The sequence below is a fragment of the Papaver somniferum genome, unplaced genomic scaffold, assembly GCF_003573695.1.
Source record: "Papaver somniferum cultivar HN1 unplaced genomic scaffold, ASM357369v1 unplaced-scaffold_133, whole genome shotgun sequence".
Lineage (NCBI taxonomy): Eukaryota > Viridiplantae > Streptophyta > Magnoliopsida > Ranunculales > Papaveraceae > Papaver > Papaver somniferum.
Genome location: NW_020622492.1, coordinates 555,921 through 572,297, shown reverse-complemented (window position 1 = coordinate 572,297; position 16,377 = coordinate 555,921). Strand labels below are relative to the sequence as shown.

General features: G+C 34.6%; 2 long non-coding RNA genes across 16 annotated transcripts; both read right to left on the bottom strand.

The window, feature by feature from the left end:
* Nucleotides 1-910: 910 nt before the first annotated feature.
* LOC113333803 lies at nt 911-5,799 on the bottom strand. 4 transcript variants are annotated; one of them, XR_003352369.1, is made up of 6 exons: nt 5,143-5,791; nt 4,511-4,692; nt 3,552-3,603; nt 3,065-3,131; nt 2,673-2,957; nt 918-1,607 (listed from the first exon to the last, which is right to left on the bottom strand). It is a non-coding gene; the product is annotated as an uncharacterized LOC113333803 (long non-coding RNA). The 4 variants fall into 4 exon arrangements; XR_003352372.1 differs by having other exon boundaries at nt 911-1,607; nt 2,673-2,964; nt 3,065-3,603; nt 5,143-5,799; XR_003352368.1 differs by having other exon boundaries at nt 916-1,607; nt 3,065-3,603; nt 5,143-5,797.
* Nucleotides 5,800-6,718: 919 nt separating this feature from the next.
* LOC113333727 lies at nt 6,719-9,850 on the bottom strand. 12 transcript variants are annotated; one of them, XR_003352275.1, is made up of 5 exons: nt 8,960-9,583; nt 8,547-8,609; nt 7,695-7,770; nt 7,298-7,534; nt 6,719-7,124 (listed from the first exon to the last, which is right to left on the bottom strand). It is a non-coding gene; the product is annotated as an uncharacterized LOC113333727 (long non-coding RNA). The 12 variants fall into 12 exon arrangements; XR_003352271.1 differs by adding an exon at nt 9,590-9,850 and having other exon boundaries at nt 7,298-8,609; nt 8,960-9,257; XR_003352266.1 differs by adding an exon at nt 9,670-9,845 and having other exon boundaries at nt 7,298-8,609; nt 8,960-9,257.
* Nucleotides 9,851-16,377: the final 6,527 nt, after the last annotated feature.

Sequence of the window (16,377 nt, the reverse complement as noted above, 5' to 3'; positions counted from 1 at the left end):
CCAAATCTGGAAGAATCAACAATACCCTTAAATCCTGGAACTTTAAAAAAGAGAACCTTAAACTATCTGGTACAATTTTTTCCAATATACACCGGTATCAAAAGCATAGAAGTTTTTGGCTTATTCAAGTATTTATGCTATATGTGGGAGTCGAACCCACAACTGCATGATAAAATCCGGGGATCAACCTTTTGTTGTATGGTCGGCTGGTCAGTATTCTTCCATAAAATTTAAGTAATTAACAAAACAGATTAGATTGGGATTGTCAAACATCGAGCCTATAAGTTAGTCGAGGTATGTGACCCTAGTATTTTGTTGGTCATGTCAAATTAGTCGGGGCCTACAACCCCGTCTGTGGCCTCTTAAACATGTCCTGGTGTTTCGTTGCTCGGGTCAAATTAATCGAGGCTTACGGCCCCTGCCGTGGCCTTTTAAGCATATCCTAATATTTTATCGGCCGGGTCAAATTAATCGGGGCTTACAGCCCCAAACGCTTAAGCATGTCCTTTGTTTTGCTGGTCTCGTCAAATTAGTCGAGACTTGCAGCCTGTCTGTGCCTCTTGAGCATGTTCTAGTGGTCTCTTGAGAATGCCCTAGTGTTTTGTGGGCCCTTACATTCTTTTAGTATACGGCAATAAGAAATCTAATTGTACTAGGATATCTATGAAGCATTTTCCAATAGGAAATCAAATTACAATAGAAAATCTAATTATATTAGCTCGGCTAGAGGCAGATGTAATCCTCTTAGGCCTTAGCTGTGATTAGGTAATTTCCAAAAGAATTTAGGTGGCTATAGCCGGGGTTGTAGGCTCCAACTAATTGCCGATCAGTAGAATACTGGGAATTGCTAAAGTGCCTAGGCAGGGGGTGTATCCATACTCATTTTCTCCTCTTTTTTTGTTTTTGTCATTCTAGGCACTCTTGTTAGACCCAAGTAAAAAGTGTACAGCACGTGAATATCGAGACATTACTTCGAGTATAGGCTGACTGACTGGATCTGTGTTTCCCCTACGGGTAATTTTTTCTTTCTGATGTGATGTTTTTTAATTTCCGTACAAAAAGAGTATTTAATTAATCAGCTAAATTTTAGGATGACAATGGCAACTTAACTGAGTATGGATTATGCAAATACAAAGATCACCAAACGTTGTCCATGCAAGAAGTTTCTGAGGAAAATGCCCCTGGTCAGATACCACGAACTGTGGACATTATAGTAGAGGATGATCTGGTAGATGCATAAGCTAACCTTAATTACTGGGAACTGTTTTCTTGTCATTTTCATAGCCAAATCAGTGATTCCTTATCATCATTGTCTGCCAGATTGTCTACTGCCATGTATGGATGGTATTTACCACAATCAATCTGGAGTATTGTCTACTGACATGTATGAATGGTATTTACCCCAATCAATCTGGAGTATTAACTGCTTGATCACCATCAAGTCATCATTTCGTAGGCATAAAAAACGTTCTCTCAGTCAGATAATTTTGTATGGCCGTGTTCATTTCATCAATCCCCCAATACACAGTTGAGATGAGATTTCTAAGATTTTCGCATCTGTTCATTCAAGTGGGAAGCTGAATCCTTGGTTCCGGATCCTCTCCCACCTGCAACCATTGAACAGATTTTCACTCATTAAATAAGGACATTACACTGTACTACGTATACAAACAACTAACAGTAATTACACTCTCCCAAATGCTTTTAACTCAATAACCAACTAATCACCTAACTGTTATTACAGTTGAAAAAACTGACATACGTGTGTCTCACACACACTAATGGAAAGCCCTTTAGATCCACCAAGATCTACAACAGCTATGTTAAACATGAGACTGAAAGATCCACCACTGCGAAACTAACCCCTCTACCTAAATCCAGGAGGAAAAAATGTCGTCCCAACAGCAAGAAAATCATGGTTCACGGGACAAAATGCAAAGAAATCGCAAGCGTAAGCCACATATCCAAAAACAATGTATTCTAATTACTGTGACTTACCACCAGCTGAAATTCTAGGGCATGTTCAGTTTGATTGGACTCCAGGGCATGTTCACAAAATAAGGTATCAAATGCTGTCCCTTGCAATCCCATCAACAGTATTGAAATTCTACTTTATTCTTGAACTACTAAGTACTAACACATAAAATACTGGAGCAGTTGACGTACACTATAGCGGGGTCAATCATAACAAATTTGAGTAGATCAAAATATGTGTTCATTAGCTTTAACCTCCTAATTCTATCCACTGCATGACAAATTTATTTTAAACGTTGCAAGAAAACTACAGTATGTCTTATGCAATTAGTATTTCACATTCTTTATTGTAAACAAACTTATGCACTTGAACTTCTCTTAATACAACACATTCTTTATTGTAGAATATTGTGAAATCTCCTGAAAGCAAAATTAGCAATTTGTTTCTATTATATATGTAAAAATAGCAGTAACACAACATCGTATGTGAATTTTTATTCAATTTTATGTAGATCGACTAATATGTGTGTTATTATTTGTGGTTTAGGTAGCATGTGGCAGAAACATAACATGGTATGTTCGTTCTTGGGTATGACCTTTAACCTACATTAACACAGTACTTTCTACAAACCTGTAGACGCCCAAATCCTAATACTGAAATATCCACCTGTAATTATTAATTGGCAAAAGAGATATACCTTTAGTAAGCTATCTGCAAGCTCCTTACTCTATGGATCCGCTTTCAAGTCTCATGTTCCTTAGGCTTCAGGACATTCTCCCACGTCCATAAGAAAGAGCCTATCGCAGATGCCGCCATTATTTCTTCTTAAATTGATGGACTCAAGCCAACTTTAGTCTTCACACATGTTGGTATCTCTGGGTCATATGCCAGTATATACTGAATCGATGTCTCTTCTTAACAATAGATTGGGACGCTGGAATGAGCATGGGAGTTTGGCACCACTGGACTGTCCATCACGTCACTGTTGCCTCCATATGTTTACGGCAAACCGTTATTAACTTATCAACATCGGCATTGAACTGCCACGATGCTTATTTTGATTTACATGAGCTTCAGAATTTTGCATACCTTGTTTAATGCCTCTCGTCGCCGAAGCTTGAGCTGAATACCTCATTTGTTGTGCCATTAATTTTTTCTATGATACGTGGCATTGCATAAGAACACAATAGAAAGTAAAATGTTTAATATGCAACCATACTCTAATGGCCATTATGATGATGATGATGTTGCAACTGTTGGATGTCTGTTTCTTATATTGATAACTAGTGGATTGCCCGTGCCATAATGGCACGGGGGCGGAAGGGGTGCTGCCGTGCTGGTGCTGTAATGGCACCAGCAAGGTCTTTAGTTTATGCTCGAACATACTGTTGGTATCAGCAATTACCGCAATTACATGTAATATCAAAATTGTGAAGAAACCAATGTTGTTCAGATTGTCCTTAAAATAACATGGCAATATGTAATAGAATGTGTAGATCCAATCTTTTTTTGTATTATAATTTTAACCACATTTACGTAGCGGCAACAAAACTTGAATTTGGCAGAATTCTCTTACTTCCAATTTCGGCTTCTTGGCAATAGTCCATACATTTCTCCAATACTGTTTCCTGCAGTATATGCAAAATGATCGCTATTATCCAAAAGATTTTAGTTAGAATTAACTGCAAGACTGTGCCCAACTACAGAGCACTCTTGTTCCTGATATATTATTACAAATACCCCCACTTCTGTAGTTTAAACTTCCAAAACTCAAATCAAAATCTATTAAAAATTGTGTCTCAATCGATGGTTCAAGCTAGACCCTAAACAACAAAGAAACCTCACAGACCCAGAATCTTCCATTTACAAAACAAACCAAAGCAAAAAGTGATTCAAAAATATTTGAACATCAAAGGGAAGGGTAAGTGGAAACATTGCTGGTGGATTTCCCGCACTTTATTCATGACCTTTGTAATCTCATCTCTTTAAATGTGAACCACATACCATGAAAAAAAAAGACAAAAACCAAAATGAACTTTTTACTCGTTCCAACCATAGAAAGCCAATGCCACCTTGTATGCAAACAAAAAATATATAATATCTTCTACTAATGTCTGGTAAAAAGAAAACTGGGATCAAAATTCAAGTGAAATTACATAGCACTAAAACACTGATTATGGGAAAAATAAAAATGAGTTTGGTGTACATTTACAGACATCTATCCTGTGCTGTCATCCAGCTGACCCCTATGAAACCATTCTCTGTGAACTACATAACACTAAAACAGTGATTCAGGTGAAATTATTTTTCCATCTATTTCTTCTTCTACCGATATATATTGCAAAGATTCATCCACTGCTTATGTTTAGTATATTCTATGTTCTGAATTCTCTTTTGCATATAAATTGAAGCTCTAATTCAAATCAGGCATGGTACAAAAAGTAGAAATCATACCAAAACTAAAATTAGGATCAGAAGTAAAATATAAAACTCGAAAAATGGTTGCTAATTATGATATGCGTCATAACTTCTTACCACAAATTGTTCTTCGTCGGGTTAGAAAAACATAATTTGGTATCTCATCAAAACCCCACATACCCTGATCTCTGAATATTTTGCTCATCACGGATTATCCACGGCAATCATAGATTATCTCTAAACATTTTGCTCATCTGTTCAGCGATTAGGCTCCTTAAATCAATGGTCCTACCCAGTACCTATACAGTAGAAGTTTGCCAGGCTACAAATCAGTACGCGGGAAATTTCTTACTCGAAATTGGTATTTCTAACAGTAAAATTTAAAAGTAAATATGCTTCCCAATCAAAAGTGCTAAACTGGTGCAAAGAGAAACTTAGGATTAAACGCATCCAAAGTAGACATTTTTCATACCTCAAATTGCATTCATTTCATAGAGTCACAGATTCCTTTATCACATTTCTACTTCATCTTACTAAAATTATACAAACAACCAATGTTCACAAACTTAAATATTGAATAAATCTTCAGTACTACTACATCTAAAAAATGGAGTTCAGTAAAGGGAAACAGACACAATAAAGATTCAGAAAGCAAAAAGAATTCAGAAAGAAAGGAAAAATCCAAAGAACTCGGTAAGCAAAATTTCACTTAGGGCGTGGAATTGACCGATTTTGGAAGTAGTTCTTACCAACGTCTTTGAAGATTCATCGCCTTCCTTTAAAATCTGTAGATGTAATCAAATAATGAAGATGGGCTTTGAGATCTTTTGAGGAACAGAAAAATTGATAGTGATACGAAGCTGTATCTTCTGTATCAAAATGAAATTAGTATGAATCGAAATCGAACCGAAGTTGGTGAGAAACCAATTTGACAAATCCAATTTCAATTCATGCCAATTTTCTGTTTCAATTGCAGTTGTCTGTAACGGTGTTGCTTTTTTATATTAGGGCTTATTATTAGGGCGTGACTTAGAGCAAATAGAAAAGAAGGTTGAATAAAATGAATGGGGAGGAAAATTGTTGGGAGAGTTGATGTTACAATTAGATTAGGGCATAAAATTGGGGGAAAACTGGGCAAACAACAACAATTCGGAGGAGAAGAAGAGAGTAATGAAGTGGTGGTGGTTTTTTCTAGAATGGTGGCCATGCTGTGGTGGATTTTGTGGGAGAAGATGAAACTGATGGCGGTCTGGTTTATAATGGTGGTGATGGTGTTCCTCTGATTACGATCGAGGAAGAAAAACGATGATTTAGTTTTGACAAAGCAGAGGATGCCTATTTACCCTTCGAGTTGTTAACATCTACCAAAATCTGATGGACAGGCAATGAAAAAAGAAAAACCCCGGAGGGGCATTTTGGTCTAGAAAAGAGACCAACCATAGACACCAAACAAATCATTTTGTGTTATATCATAGATTTTGCTTTATTAACAGCCCTTGTTTTTAGCCACTAAGTTGTCCTGCACTGCCAACTTCTGCTAACCCCAATAACCAAGAAGTTCGAGAGAACATGGTTAGCGGTAGTAGCCAAGATAAGACAATTCAGCTAAAAATATAATCAAGAACCCCAGACCGCAATTGGACCTGGTCGATCTCAAACCCAACCGTGCTACATGAACAGCTGTTTGACCGCTGAATAACAGCGGGTGATGATGTGGCACCTATGTCGATGAATAGGTGTAGTTTTTATCTCCGCCACGTCGCATGAATTAAGTAGAAAAAAATCACAGATTTCTTGTAGATTTTTTTTTACAGAATTCAAGTATAATTTTTTTTTACAGATTTCTTATGTGTATGTACCATTGGTTCTATCTATTGGTTGATGAACAGTCAAAACATCAGATTTTTCGATCTGGAAAGCAAAATTTCGATCTTTCGCTTCTTCAGTTTTGTGAAGCAAAACTAGGGTTCTAAAAACCCTTGATGAAAACGATATCAGTTCTTTGATATATACCTCTAATTAGAGTTGTTTCCTAATTATCAAAATCATTAGCTTTATTTATTTATTTTAACAACATAACTTAGATGACAGCAATCTGGAAGAGTAAAACTAGGATTAGAGAGTTTATTAGATGTTTCAGTTATGTTTGAGGTGGTTCCTTTTGGATAATCGTCTTAGCACATACAGATAATCATCTTCACACATACAGTAATAGATTAACAAGTAAAAGCGTCAGCGCCTTTAATCAAAGTATGATGCGATTGCGAATTAACTTGGATGGTTTTGTTCAAGTAAATTTCTGTATTTGATTTATGTGACGTGGAATAGAGAGAAAGTCGTGTCTTTCCTACCCAGCGTTGCCACATCACTACCGTTGTTATTCAGCTGTCACTCGGCTGTTTATATAGCATTTTCGATCTCAAACCCTACAAACAATGCGAAATTAAGATGCCGTCAATTCATAGCTAAATACACATCAATGTTTCCATCCAACAAAAATATAAAGAAATTTCGGGCTAGCAATCCCGATGGCAACTCATCACGTGTGGATCCCGTTTCCTCTATAAACCTATGGAGTAACGGTGGTTTTGAGCAGCAAAAACAACACCCGGCAAAAGGCAACACCAATGAAAGCCTATTCTACACAGTAATCTACTTTTAATGGATTCCATAGGTACATCAGCGAGAGAAAATAAAGCAACACCAAAAGGAGAGAAAACCATGGTTCTACCTACAAAAAAAAAGCAATAAGAATAATTAGAATTGCGAGAGAAAAACAGCTCCCAAATACTAAAAAAGAAAAAAGAAAAATCCAGCAGGAAATAAGGTAATGAAAAAAAATCCAGCAGAAAGATAACTGAATTAAGAAAAATAATTGAATGAAGAAAAGAGTTGAATGCTAACCAAAATTTACCATTGATGTCTCCTTTCTTAGAATGTTTAACTACAATAATCTTTACGAATCTTATTAGGCGACCATTGATTTACCCCTCAAATAATGAATAGCGTATAAACTTAATCAGAAGAATTAAGAAAAAAAAAACTTAGAATATAATTTTAGGGTTTATACGTAAACCTTCTATTCCTCTCATCATCATCTATGTGATTCTGTATTATCTCCTAAAGCACAAAGTAGAACCCCTGGAAAAAAAATCAACAAACTGTATTTGGGTACAGCAAGAAGAGATTGTATCTGGCACAGTCATCGGTCCACATAACTAAATATTTCTTAGAAATTCCTCGTATAAAGCTCATCAGTCCACATAACCAAATATTTCTTAAAAATTCATATAAAGCTTACCTGGTCAGCTTTCTGCCTTGGCTCGAAGAATGAAAACATAACCCAATCCGATGTCACCATTGAGTGCTTACAGCGGCTGCAACCAAAAATCATACATTATACAATTTAGATTGGAAAATGGCATCCTTAAGGAATAAAAGAACAATGAAATGCAAGTGCTCTAGAAAATGGTATCAGCATATAAAAAAGAAATTGCTCACAGGTCATATTTAGAATAACGCTTACTATTCTTAGCCGATAGTTTAAAACAGCTAATTTAGTCATTTATTGATCCAAGACTATAAATAGTTAGGACCAAAATATTCAGATCCCATTGTTCATGGACATACTACTCTAAATGCACTGCACGAAAATACATCATTCCACAGATATGTTTGTCGGCTTCCTTTGCATCAAGAATTCCTAATAGTTTCTTCAAAGAGATATCCAGACAGACGGAAGCAACATCCCTTCTTAAGAAACCATAAGGAATATCCCTTTGAGGAATTCTGGAATATCAAGAATTCCTAATAGCTTCTGCAATCCCAGAATATACTTTTAAGAAAAAGACAAAACAAAGTACTTCAGATGATACTGAATAAACGGATTTGAACATCTTTATTTCTATCCCAAGAGACTCAATAAAGTACCCATTTGTATCTCTTCTTTTTCTTATCGATATAGGCAATAAGTTCCTCATGTCAGACCTTGTCATCATCTAGAACCTTAGACAAACATGAACAATCAAACCACATCCTACTGATTGTGCTGCTAAACCTGTCTACAGTTTTCTAACGATCTCCCACATAATAACTATTGACAGATCTCTCTTGGACCTCTGAAACCAATGCGAATTTTGAAATTTTCAGCAACCTCTTCGGGTGTAGTAATCTCCATCTCCAAGGTGTCCTTTCGAGGTATCAACTTCACCACTCACTGTATTGCAAAATCAAACAACAAAAACAAAAACAAAGATTGTTAGGAATATATTGACTAAATCATGTGACAATTAATCCGTGATTTTGGATGTAACACAGTAAATTAAGTGATGGGAGGAAGATCAAATTTTTCAAGCTTGAATTGAGTAATTAGAAGAATTCCAGACTTTTCGTCCTCCTATTACAAACAAAATTATGAACCATCGATTTGTCATTTAGCTTAATCCGACCATGGTCTAGAACTAATTTCAAAGGAAGTCGGAGGACCAAATCATGTCAAAAGAGCTCCGATGGAAAAAAAAAAGAAAAAAAAAAGAGAGAGAGAGAGAGATAGCGGTAGGACTGTACCTGGAGTTTTCCTTCTTCAAAATCACATGTAGAAATTGAGGACTCAGCACGATCACTTGACCTAACTTCTTGTTCCAAACCCCCAAAATCACCGATTTTATCAATAATTTGAACCCAAAATTTGATAGATGCATTATTTGATATCAATTTTTGTTGATGAGAATGGGTGGTGGTGGTGGTAGTGCCTCTCACTGAGTGGACGGATCTGAGAAGCTAATTGTTCTCTGAAACACACAAAGTTTCCACATGTCCATCTTCTTCTTCTTTTCCTCTCATCGTCTTTTGCCTCCTAAATTTCCTGCAAACATAAAGCCCATAAGGAAACTTAAATCTCAAAATTCAGAGTTTCTTCGCGAGCGAAGAGAAGAATCATGTTAGCAGAAAAAAAAAATTTATGGGAGAGAGATACAAACCAAAACCTAATTACGAATATATCTAGATTCCTCAAACAAATAGTGAAAAGATTCGATAAGAACAATGTGTTTGCAGTCAATCTGTAATGATTCGTACTTTAAATCTAAATTGCAACAATATTGCGAATCTTATCAGGACGGACCCATAAACAGGAGGAACTCTAGTAATTGAAAATAACGACGAATCAAAAATTCTAGAAAAATTAGGTGTTAATACAATTTTATGCTTTCTCTAAATTATCTGATGAGAAGGATTCGCTGCAATTATTTCGAGATTCAGACAAAAAGCTACATCACCTTCCCCTGATGTTAACACCTGCGGATCAGAGAGAAAAAAAAAAGCTAGTATTCTGCTCGTAGTGGTTTCAGAGGAAAAAGAGAAAAGATGTGTTTGAGAAATCTTGAGAAATCTCCGTATACAGAACAGAACAAATTGGTACGAATTGTTAAAACCGTGAGTCTTTCGGCTCTTTCCTAGCCGTCCAAGTCAAACTCATCTGGATGTTCCCGACCGCCAGATGACGATTTTCCGTAAATCCTCTTCACTGATGACTCTTTGATCAAGGAGACAAAGTGCATCTTTTTTTATAACAATGATTAGGTATTACTGGGCCTTACGGCTCCGGCTCAACCTCTCGTCATAGTCTTAAGTGTAGGTACATTAAAATAGACTACAACTTAGTTAATGTATCAAAATATTTTTAAAAAACTACAATGTAGTCAATTTAATTACTCGGACCTTTACGATTTTCACATAAAATACATGCCGATATGAAAAAACAATACTGTAATATTGTCCCACCTAAAATACATCTACAAAGAAGAAATAAAATGTAATTCATGAAATACATGCCGATGGGGAAAAAAATGTATTATCATTTCTATTTATCAAAAAAGTTTGGATTAAATATCATAAAATAGGATTGCATATGAAATATTTAACCCTTACAATAGAGTAAACCAATAGTTCCAGAATGTTTTGATTTGTTGTAATTTGTCAAATTTTGGGGGGACAATTATGCAAAATCGAAAATTCCCAAGCCTAATTTAACAATTTCAAAAATTCTAGGGAGGACAATTGTCCTCCCTAGTCCCCATTAAGCTCCGCCACTATTAAGATGAGTAACCGATTCGATGTGGAGTTGGAGAGAAGAAAAGGTAGAGAAGAGGGACAATTAGGAAACTGAATGCCTTTTGTAAACAGTGAAAAGGCTTCTTATATAGAGGGTGCAAAAGAGGGGATAGGAAATCCAGCTAACTCCAGTATTTGTTCTATAAACGGAAATCAGTTTCGATCGTAAGCTCGAAAATATCTCTCGCCCAAATTTCGATCCATGCAGTTGGATGACGATCCAATAATATGCTACTATTGAGACAAAGAAGATGATTAGTACTCCTATTTCTTATTAGGTGCAAGCGCATAGACTTAAAGCAGAGATAATAAGACTCACCTCACAGGGTAATCATCCACTCAATTGCCTCCAAGTACAAGAACTAAAAAGCTGTCATCAAAAGGTTTGCTCTAAAATTGTAAAAGCAATTAAAACTTTTTGCTAAAATAATTTAAAACCGACTTGGGGTTTCACTTCTTGCAATTAAACCATAATTAACTTGCAATAACATCGTGAAAATCCTTCCCGAATTCGGGACCTTTGCGAACATCTGAATTCGGGACCTTTGACATTTTATGTTCTATGTTCTATTATATTAAATGACCGATGGATTACCTTTTGGTGCTCTCGTAGCCTCTTTTCGATTAATTCTTCTCACTGCATCATACCTCTTTCTTTTTGTTGACCATAACTAACAAAACAAAAAACATAATAAGCTCATGTTTGGATACTAAATTGTAAGCATCAATGATAAGTTTGATCCAATAAATTAATCTCAAGGAAAAAAACTGACTCTGAATTGGGGAAAAAAAAACTCTGCTTTGGAGATGGTTTCAGCAACATCCTAAAATTTATTGCAACAGTTTCACAAATATTTTTGAACCCATACAAAGGAGTGACCCAATAATTCGAATAAAACCAAGATATCAAATAAGAAATTGATAGATTAGGGTTTGATACAAATTCATACCTATCTCCCTTTGATGCGAGAAACAGTGTTAAAAATAATAATTGGCAAACAATACAAAACTAAATTGGAAAATCAAACAGAAATCAAATAAATTTGTACTATGTTTGAAGTTCCAGAGAGGGGAAGTAGATTTATATGACGAACCTTTACTTTTAAGGTTGAGATAATCAGGGAGGCATATCTGCAACGCGCTGTAAAGAAAGTAAAGAACGGAGCGAGGGGAACTTCGAAAGCTATTCGTAGTCGACATCTATATTTGGTATTATTTTTGAATACCGTGAGTCATTTTCAGCCGTCCAATGATTATTCCATCCGGATCTTCCTGACCTTCGGATCGGGTCTATATTAAACGCCGTCCATCTGATAGATTTTGTCATCATGGAGACAAACACCATACCTTTTTGTAACAATGATAGGTATCACCGGGGCCTTACGTCCCCGACTCAACCTCCAGATAGTGTCATTCATCATGTAGCCTTTGGTGTTCAACTTGGTTTTTAACTTGTATATATGTTTTATGAAAATACCTTAAAATACCATTAATATACTTATCCAGGTATTTGTTTGCTATAGTACGATTTATGTTATCTAGGTATCACCATTAATGATTTCCAGATTGTTTACCTTGGTATGTTTTTTATTCGTTGCTTCCAGGGTAATTAAATGGTGACCATTAATTAAACTTAGAAATCGCCTTTCAAAGTTAATGACAATAAAAGTATAATGTGATTTACGTGGATTATGATTGACCTTTTTATCTAACAAATTAGAAAATGTAAGCATGGTTTGAAACGAACAAATAAAGAATTTATGTATTTGCTTATTCTGTACAGAAAAAAATTTAAATATCTGATAGCAATAAATTTAAATTTTAAAAATCAATCCAGAAAATGTATTTGTAGAGAAAAACATTCTGATTATCTAGAGTTGTTTCCCCAAATCCATATTCAGAGGCCTCTAATAACTACAACCTTACATTGTCAAATTAGTATTTAGCAATCTGTAATTCAGAATGATGTTGGGTTCCTAGACAACAATTATGTCCCATATATATTCATGAATAGTACGATTAGTTGTTAAATGATAAAATTCTCGACACTACTTAGTACATCTTTTCTTGATTACTGGTATTCTTGACAACTCTTGACTCTTTATTTATCACAAATATCAATTTAAATCCACTTACCCATTTTTTTAAAACATCATAAATCTATTGTTTTACTACTTCACACATCGTAAGTATAATTGGATACATAACACTTATCAACATGCAACAATAAAAGGAATAACATACACAATGATGTGGCAGTGAAGCATTCAAAACAGATTGGGTTCGAGGAATAACATCTGACGATAAATTAGATATTTACCTTCATCTGAAAATATACAATGAACTTGTATCTCCCGTTTGTTTTTAATATATTTTTATTTTCTGATATATGAGATTCGGTTCCTACAACTATATAAACCATATATCATACATTTTCTTCGTGTTTGAAAAATAACTTGGTCAGTTTTTCGTCTAAAGATTGGCACAAATTTGTGAATCTGTTCCAAAATTCATTTTTTTATAAATTATTTAAGAATAAAAAAGGAAAAAATCATATAGGGTGATAAATATTTTTGAAATTTAATCTTGTACACATATGAAACACGACTACTTTACCCAAGGAATTTCTTCGTTGATTTATTTCATTAAATAATCTCATTTCAACTTGAAAACAGGGATTATTCAATATGGACAATCTGATGCATCTTGATATCGTAGATATCTTAAATTTTTTGCCAATTTGAGTTACCAATCAACATTGAAAATATATACGGATGATGATTAAAACGTGTAATGGTCATCAAACCTTGATGGATCTAGAATGTATGTTAATCAAAACTTCTTGAGATAGTTTTCTAATTCCCAAAGTAGAAAAATGCTCGCTTAGGCGTCCATAAAATGAAACATAAAAAATAAAATATTTTAATTTAATTAAAGCTTTGATAAATTGTCTACCATATAAATCTTGATGCTTCATTTCAGGTTGCCAACCGTATTTCCCATATAGCAAAAAGAAAGGAGAAAAAAAAGCATAATGTAAAGGATAATACCCATAAAGGGATTTAAAATCCAAGTTAATTTACTTTATACAGTCAGTTGTAAATATCATTGGGATCCAACTAATGGTTGATCTTTTCTCCTTTCTAATTCATAAGGCTTGACTTCAATGATGCCATGGTGTATCGCCCTTTTTTCATGTTATTTAACGTAAAGCTTGCTAAATTCAACATTAAATAATACCTTTGCTTACTTTTATAAAAAAAAAAATCAAATATGGAGTAGCCCACATATAGTCTATTCACTTTAAAAGATAAGATTATATATGAGAAGTATGCTAAAAAAATCAGTCGTAATCAAAGATATGAAAATTTCAAAAGTAATCATAATAGAGGCACGTTTAAGCACACATATTTTCAGTTTAAAGAGCTTAACTATAACATGGATAGAAACTAAGTTGAAAGTTCAGGTTTTGAGATCGATTTAAGGGTAATTAGAGCAAGGAAAACTTTGGAAAATCAAATGGTACAAAAAGAAGAATAGAGAGAAATAAGTGATGAAAATATCATGCACTTACCAACACTAAGCTTTCCACAAATATTTCAATCCTATAATGCCCGACTTTTCGTAAATCAAAAAAATAGATTCATTTCCTATCTCATATTGGTCTAGTTACTCAAACGTTCATTGAAGACACTTCAAAGTACGGACGATAAAGGCAAGCGACTAAGAAACTTTTGATCCACATTTTTGTAGTTAGCTGACTTTCTCGCTTGGCACAGTTATTAGAGAATTGGTTAAACATGTAAAAATTGATTTTTTTTCACATCAAAATACCATAGTTGATATTATTCGTGATTGTAAAGAGACACTAAAACCATATTCAATGAAAGTTACGAGTAACCTAAGTAAAATATACCATATATTGTAGTAGCATGATGAAGGTTTACCTGATCCCTTGCTTCGTGCACACATATTACCCATAATAACTGCATGCATAATAAAAATATTTAACTTATCTAGAAGAGTTAAAACTGAAGAACAAATATTTCCTTGCTTTTTATTTTATCACTTTCGTATCTTAGCATCTAATGCCTATGGTATACATGCAAATAACAGATTAAAAATAAAATAAAAATGCCAAGAATTAATAAATCATTGAACAAAAATTAAAAGCAACAACAACGTCAACAAATTCTAGTATTTATTACCTAACTTCTTTATTCAAATAAAAACAAATTATTTTTATTGCAACAACATCCTACAGCCGGGACTCAATCTCTTTGATTACTTTTTGTTGCATGGTTCATTTTTACGCCTATTTTTTGTTATTATTTTGGATGTTAACCCTTGTCTTATTAATGACACGTCAACTTTGTCGCTATATTAGTATCATCTGACTCCACATATTCAAAAATAGTCAGGACATGCAGCCCCTTTGTTTTGTTAGTTGGATTAAATTATCCAGAAATGTGGCTCTCAAGGTTAACCTCGTAGTCGCTCAAATCAAATTAGTCTGGTCCTAATGTCTGGACCGTGGATTATAATGATGAGCCTATAAGTTAGCCGACGCCTTCAACCTTAACATTTTGCTAGTCGGGTCAAATTAGCCGGGGCCTACACCCGCAGCCGTGACTACTTAGGTAGGTCCGGTTGTTTCTTTGGTCAGTTGAAATTAGCCGAGCCCCATGTCCTAAGTTCAAATATATTTAGTCCCCGCATTAAAATTACCTGGTATTTTTAGGTGCGACCCCGAAATAATTAGGGGCGACTTTTCTATTCCCATCTTATAGGTATGGCTATGAGATGTCTTATTGGTCAGAAAATACCTATATATCCTTTTACAATTGGTAGTTTAGCATCGATTTTATCTACCAATTATGACAGTTTTCTTCTTTTCTTTGCTTTGTTTTGAAAACAATTAAATTTTGGGCTATTATCACAATCAGTAGATAATAAACATCACGAAACTACCGATTATGAAAATACTGATATTCAAAATTCCATCATAAAACTATCGAATTGTACAATCGGTCGGCAATAAACATCATGAAACTACTGATCGTGAAAATAGATAAATCCAAAATACCATTAGTTTTTGATAATTTTGAATATGAGGCGACTACCATAATCGGTAGATAATGGACATCATAAAACTACCGAATTGTACAATCGGTAGACAATAAACATCATGAAACTACCGATTATGGAAATAGAGAAATCCAAAATACCATTGGTTTTTGAAAAATTTGAATTTGGGGCTACTACTAAATCGGTAGGTAATGAACATCACGAAACTACCGATTGTGAAAATAGAGAAATCCAAAATTCTCATTGGTTTTTGAAATTTTTTAATTTGGGGCTACTACCACAATCGGAAGATAATGAACATCAAAAAAAATTGAAAATTTACTACCGATTATGCTTGTGTAGAGAATTCGAAAATTAAAGGATTTTGGCACAATCCAATTTTGGGGCTACATTGTAATTGGAAGCCAATTAAATATCATTTTGTACCGATTATAGATATATTTTGGGTTGTTCTCAATCATGTGAAAATGGAATTTCCTCTACATAACGAATTTCTCCCGATTGTAAACTTTAATACCGATTATGGAGGGCATATTTTCCATTTCGAAAATTTGAGATAACGGGGGCTTCGTTTTAGATTTGTGTGAACTTATTTTGTTTTATTAATCTCCCCAAAAAATGCCAGGTAAAATTAGTCGTGATTAGGCGGAGATTTTAGGGATTTTTTTTTCCTAGGAAGTCGATCTTATAAGTTAAACTGGAACTGCGACCACACTAATTTTTTGATCGGGTTAAATTAGCTGGGCCTACAACCCGGCTGCCCCCTTGATTGTTTTTTTTGGAAA